The 5703-nt window shown below is 36.6% G+C and overlaps 1 pseudogene; it reads left to right on the top strand.

Moving 5' to 3' along the window:
* Positions 1–223: 223 nt before the first annotated feature.
* On the top strand, positions 224–730 carry LOC103080732 (translationally-controlled tumor protein pseudogene; annotated as a pseudogene).
* The last annotated feature ends 4973 nt before the right edge of the window (positions 731–5703 follow it).

The raw sequence follows: 5703 nt of genomic DNA on the forward strand, positions 1-5703 counted from the left end.
TATAAAGAATTTCTTTAAATGTATAGTGACAGCTATTTTTCCAGATTGATTGTTTTCATGAGTTTGCCTTTTCAAGTGGTATATAATCCTTGACCTGTTAAAGAAACTGCAGGTTACTTTTCCATCCTTTCCCTCGCCGCCCCCGCCACCCCTGCCTTGCCCCAGGCGCAGCGCCGCTCTGGCTGCACAGTGCTTGCTCTGAGCTCCCAGCAGCTCCATCTACCGGGACCTCATCAACCATGCTGAGGTGTTCTCTGACATCTACAAGATCAGGCAGGTCGCCAAAGGGCTGTGTCTGGAGGTGGAGGGGAAAATGGTCAGTAGGACAGAGTGTAACATTGATGACTCGCTCACTGGTGGAATTGCCTCTGCTGAAGGAACTGAGGAGGAAGGTACAGAAAGCATAGAAATCACTGGTGTCGATATTGTCATGAACCATCACTTGCAGGAAACCAGCTACACAAAAGAAGCTTACAAGAAATACATCAAAGATTACATGAATTCAATCAAAGGGAAACTTGAAGAACAGAGACCAGAAAGAGTAAAACGTTTTATGACAGGGGCTGCAGAGCAAATCAAGCACATACTTGCTAATTTCAACAACTCTCATCTTCTTACTGGTGAAAATATGAATCCAGATGGCATGGTTGTTCTGCTAGACTACCGTGAGGATGGTGTGAGCCCATTTATGATTTTCTTTAAGGGTGGTTTAGAAATGGAAAAATGTTAACAAATTTGGCTGTTCCTTTGGACCTAGCACCTGTTGTCATAACTGGCTGGCCGCAGCTTTTCATTGGCACAACACCAGGATTTGGACAAATGGGACTGATGTCACCTTGAGCTCTTCATTTATTTTAACAGTTGATTTATTTGTAGTGGAAGCATTGCTTTTGAGAAAAAAGGTATGTCATGTAGGTTGTCTAAAAATAAAATGCATTTAAACTCATTTGAGAGAATGCCTCAATATTACAGATATTAATATGTAATATCTAAATCCATCCTGTGTAGTCTTCCTGGAGAAGCTAGAGCCTGGTTGTAGACCACTACTAGAAAGCATAAGACCATCTTCAGATAACTTCTACAGTGAAAACCACTTCTGGCACTTGGAATATAAACAAGAATCAAAAGTAATTGAGTTGTAAAGGGAAAGACCATGCTCATAGCAGTGCCAGCATTTGAAGTGGATTTCTTACACATTTCATCACCTACAAATGGAAGTAGTTAACCCTGGAAGAGATTACCAAAAGAATAAAAAAAGACTAACACAGTTGGAAGCCAAAAAAAAAAAAAAGAAAGAAAGAAACTGTATGTTGCTCTCCCACAAATAACCACCACGTGTAGATACATATTTTTTTGTTTTCACTTCTGACATTCTACAGAACAGAGCAGCAACAAGTAGGATTGTATACTATAAACTTGTACACAGTCCTATAGAGTCAAAAAGTACTTTATGAGGTTTTTAGAAAGCACCAGTAAAATAGCCAGAGACAATGTTGGGGTCTTTGATTTCCCTAACAGATTGAAGAGACACTGTAAATAGCACAGCTGTGTTGATACACATGCACTGTCAACTTGACTTCCCGGTGATCTGATTGTTCATGTGACATTGTTTTCTTCTTCGCTCATCAGTACAGCAAGCTGCTCGTATGAAAGAATTGGCTAGTTACTTCTGTTTCTGTGGTTATAGATGCCCAAACAAAAGTAAAATGATGTAAAGTCTATTCTGTTAACTGTGTGTGGCAAACAGAATAATACCCCTCACCCCTCCCATTCCTACAAAGATGTTCATGCCCTAATCCCTGGAATCTAAGACTCTGTTGTGTTAAGTGACAAAGGATCTCTGCAGATGAGATGGAGGTCACATACTTTATTGAGATTGACCTGGATTATCTGTATGAGGCCAATGTGGCAATGGAAGAAGCTGGAGTGATTCAAAGCATGAAAGGGACTACACCTGTCTTTGGTGACTTTGAAAATGGGAGAAGGTGGCCAAGAGCCATGCAGTGTGGATGGTCTCTGGAAGCTAAGTGCATGTAGTGCATATAGAGCAGTGATTCCACTCCTCAGCATTTACCTGACAGAAATGAAAGCATATGCTGTACAAAGACTTGTACACGGATGTTCATAACACCATCATTTATAATAGCCCCAAATGGAAACAACTAAACTTTCTATAAACAAGTGAATAGATAAACATATTGAAATATAATCATGCAAGGAAATGCTACACATAAAAACAAGAATTATTATAACATACTGCAACATGAATGTATCTCAAATAATTATCCTGAGTGAAAGAAGCCAGACAAAAAAAAGAGTATATACTGTTTGGTTACATTTGTATAAAAACTATAGAAAATTAGGGACTTCTCTGGTGTTACAGTGGCTAAGAATCTGCCTGCCAATGCAAGGGACACAGGTTCGAGCCCTGGTCCGTGAAGATCCCACATGCTGCAGAGAAACTAAGCCCGTGTGCCACAACTACTGAGCCTGCACTCTAGAGCCCGCAAGCCACAACTACTGAGGCCTTCACGCCTAGAGACCGTGCTCCACAAGAGTAGCCACTGCAATGAGAAACCCACGAACTGCAACGAAGAGTAGCCACCTCTCGCCACAACTAGAGAAAAGCCCACGTGCAGCAATGAAGACCCAACACAGCCAAAAATAAGTAAATAAATAAGTATAATAAATTTATTTTAAAAAAACTACAGAAAATTAAAACTAATCCATAGTGGCAAAAAGCTCACCAATAATGGGTGGAGGTCGAGGGGGGCATGGAATGGAGGTAGGCAAGAATGAAGGATTACTTAGTGGCACATGGAAACTTCTGTAGGTGATGGGTATTATATATTATTTATTTTGATATTGCAGGTAGTTTCACATGGGTAAAAATCTGTAGAATACCTTCACATTGACAATTAAATACATGAAACTTATTTGTATGTCAGTTGCATCTCAATCCAAGCCAATAAAAATCTTGGTAATAAATGATACCTAGATGTCTCACTTAGTAAGCAGAATGCTTCTGTATGATCTTGAATGAAATATGAACCGTGGAAGTATTTGCTATCTATAGTAAAAACACATTTTTGCTGTAGGCAAATAAGCTTTGTGTATGTGATGTCTTGAATATCCATTGACTACTTTAGTATGTTACACAGAATTTTAAAATTGTCAGTAGACTGTAGGTAAGATACTTAAAAGAGACTCTCAGTTCCTTGGCTGAAATCTCTAGTTAATGTTGAAAGTAGCAAAGTATATTACAGTGTTTTATTACAAAGGCAGTTATATTTTAGCGGGGACTGAGAGGCACATTTACAGGGACTATGGGACCCGATAGAATTTTTTTTAGTTTAGAGTTTACACCTAATAAACTAAATCTATTATGCCAAGGAGACATTTGCAATTGGCCATTTCCACACACTGGACATAAGAACTTAAAAATTCATGGACATCTACGTGAAATGTCTACTCCAAATTTTAATAAGTTCTATTAGACTCAAAGGAATTTTTTTTTTTTTTTTTTTTTTTTTTTCAGTACGCGGGCCTCTCACTGTTGTGGCCTCTCCCACTACGGAGCACAGACTCCGGACGCACAGGCTCAACGGCCATAGCTCACGGGCCCAGCCGCTCCACGGCATGTAGGATCTTCCCGGACCGGGGCACAAACCCGTGTCCCCTGCAGCGGACTCTCAACCACTGCGCCACCTGGGAAGCCCATCAAAAGAATTTTTGAAAAAAAAAAAAAAAAAAAGAAAGAATTTTTGAGAGAAGAAAAGAATATTGTTTATTTTACAGCTCTTTTCTGAAGTGTAACCTTTGGATACAAAAAAATGTTTCTTTAATTCAAATTGATAAATATGATAATTAACATAAAAATAGTAAAATGTAACAGCAGTGCTATCTCCTAGGAAAACTTTGCCTATTTACAGATTTCAATACCTAGTCTTTTAGGTTGCACTGAAATCACAACTCTTAGAGCTGAGATAGGTAATGGATTTCATCTTTTGGATTAACTCCAATAAAATAATAGAGATTATCAGTACAGTATTTTGAAAGAATTCTGTACCTGCAATGGCTTTTCTGCATGTGGGGGAGAAAGTGGTTGTCCATGAGATACTAGCATCCCCTATTCAAGAGCTACCGACACTCAAGTTGTTCTTTTGATCTGTGTTATCTATAGAAGAGATGGTCATGCATCTGGTTAATGGTATTTCAGTTTGTTTATTGTTAATACTCTAAAAATTGAATAGCATGCTTCTACCATCCAGAGACATACAGTTTTCTCTGGAATATTGTGAGTTCGGTATTCATTGTGAGTCAATGGAAATAACTTGGTAAGTGTACATGCCTAGGAAGTTAGAGACCCCATGGCATTCATCACTAAGCAAATGATGACTCAAGGGGAACCAAATCTCTTACCAAGACTGTAGAAAAGAACATTTATTAACCCATATTCACATTTTAAAAAATGGAACAAAAGTCTCAGGACACAGTGATATCTACTTTGAAGTGGCCATTCAGTTCATTTGAATAAAAGACAAATATGTATTCATATTTTTTAACTTTACTCTCCTAGGTATCAATTAAATATTTTTGACTAATATAAAAATGTTTTCTACTTCCCACATAATACTATTTTGAAGCATAAAATCCTCCCTTTTTTATATGCAGTATAACCTTTTTATTTTTTTAATTTGAAATTCTATCTGGCTGAGTCAGATGATGTATAAAATTCTATACAGATTTACTAATAATGACCCTGTGCAAGTTTTCAAAATAATTTTAATCAGTTTCCATTTTTAATGAAATTAGTTCTAATTAAAATTTCTTTCTGGGGAGAACTTGGAACAACAAATTATTTTGAGGTAGCTTTCATGTTATATGGCTACATTTTTTTTCATTACATTCTTTTTAAACAGTCTTCTGATTTTGAAAATTATTTTGTCATTTACTTTTCATTTTTAAGTGTTCCCTCTGAGAAAATTATTTATTAATGTGAAAATATTGCCAAAATAGTATTTTTAATGTTTAACCTCAGCACAAAATCAGTAGTGCTATGAAAATGTGTCTAGTCAATGTTATACTCTGAAGGATTCTTCTTATAGGTTCAGTATAATTTGGGGCCATTTTATGATGTTTACTTTCCATCATTCTAAATGTTTAAAGGCTGATGTAAACTACAATCTGGGAAACAGATTTATAGGGACATTTTAAAATATATTTTCCATTTGTCTGAATAACAATTCACGTGGCTTTGCAATAGATCAAGTTTTAACATTAAAATTTGGATGTGATATTGCATGTCATGGCAACTCATTGCACTTATCAAAGCCTCTATATTGAAAGAAAGACATACTTCACTTTTTAAAGCACTAAACTCTCTCAAATTCTGTTTTAAAGTACGTAAATTAATTATAATTTCAGCATAAACAACACCCTTAAGAAATTTAAAAATTCATTAAGTCAATACTGATATGTCTTCAACATTACACAAAAATAGGATTGGGATGGTTCTTAAATTTCATCTAATCCAAACATGCTTCTAATAACTAAACTCTATACCATCCCCACTAAGTGTCCATCTAGGATATGCCTGATCATTTCCCACTATGGTGAAGTCAGTGAATCTTCAGGCAATCATTTCATCTCAGGACACACTTTCTTCAACAACTGGGTCTTAAGATCAATTCAAAATACATA

The sequence above is a fragment of the Lipotes vexillifer genome, unplaced genomic scaffold, assembly GCF_000442215.2.
Source record: "Lipotes vexillifer unplaced genomic scaffold, Lipotes_vexillifer_v1.1 scaffold675, whole genome shotgun sequence".
NCBI classification, from domain to species: domain Eukaryota; kingdom Metazoa; phylum Chordata; class Mammalia; order Artiodactyla; family Lipotidae; genus Lipotes; species Lipotes vexillifer.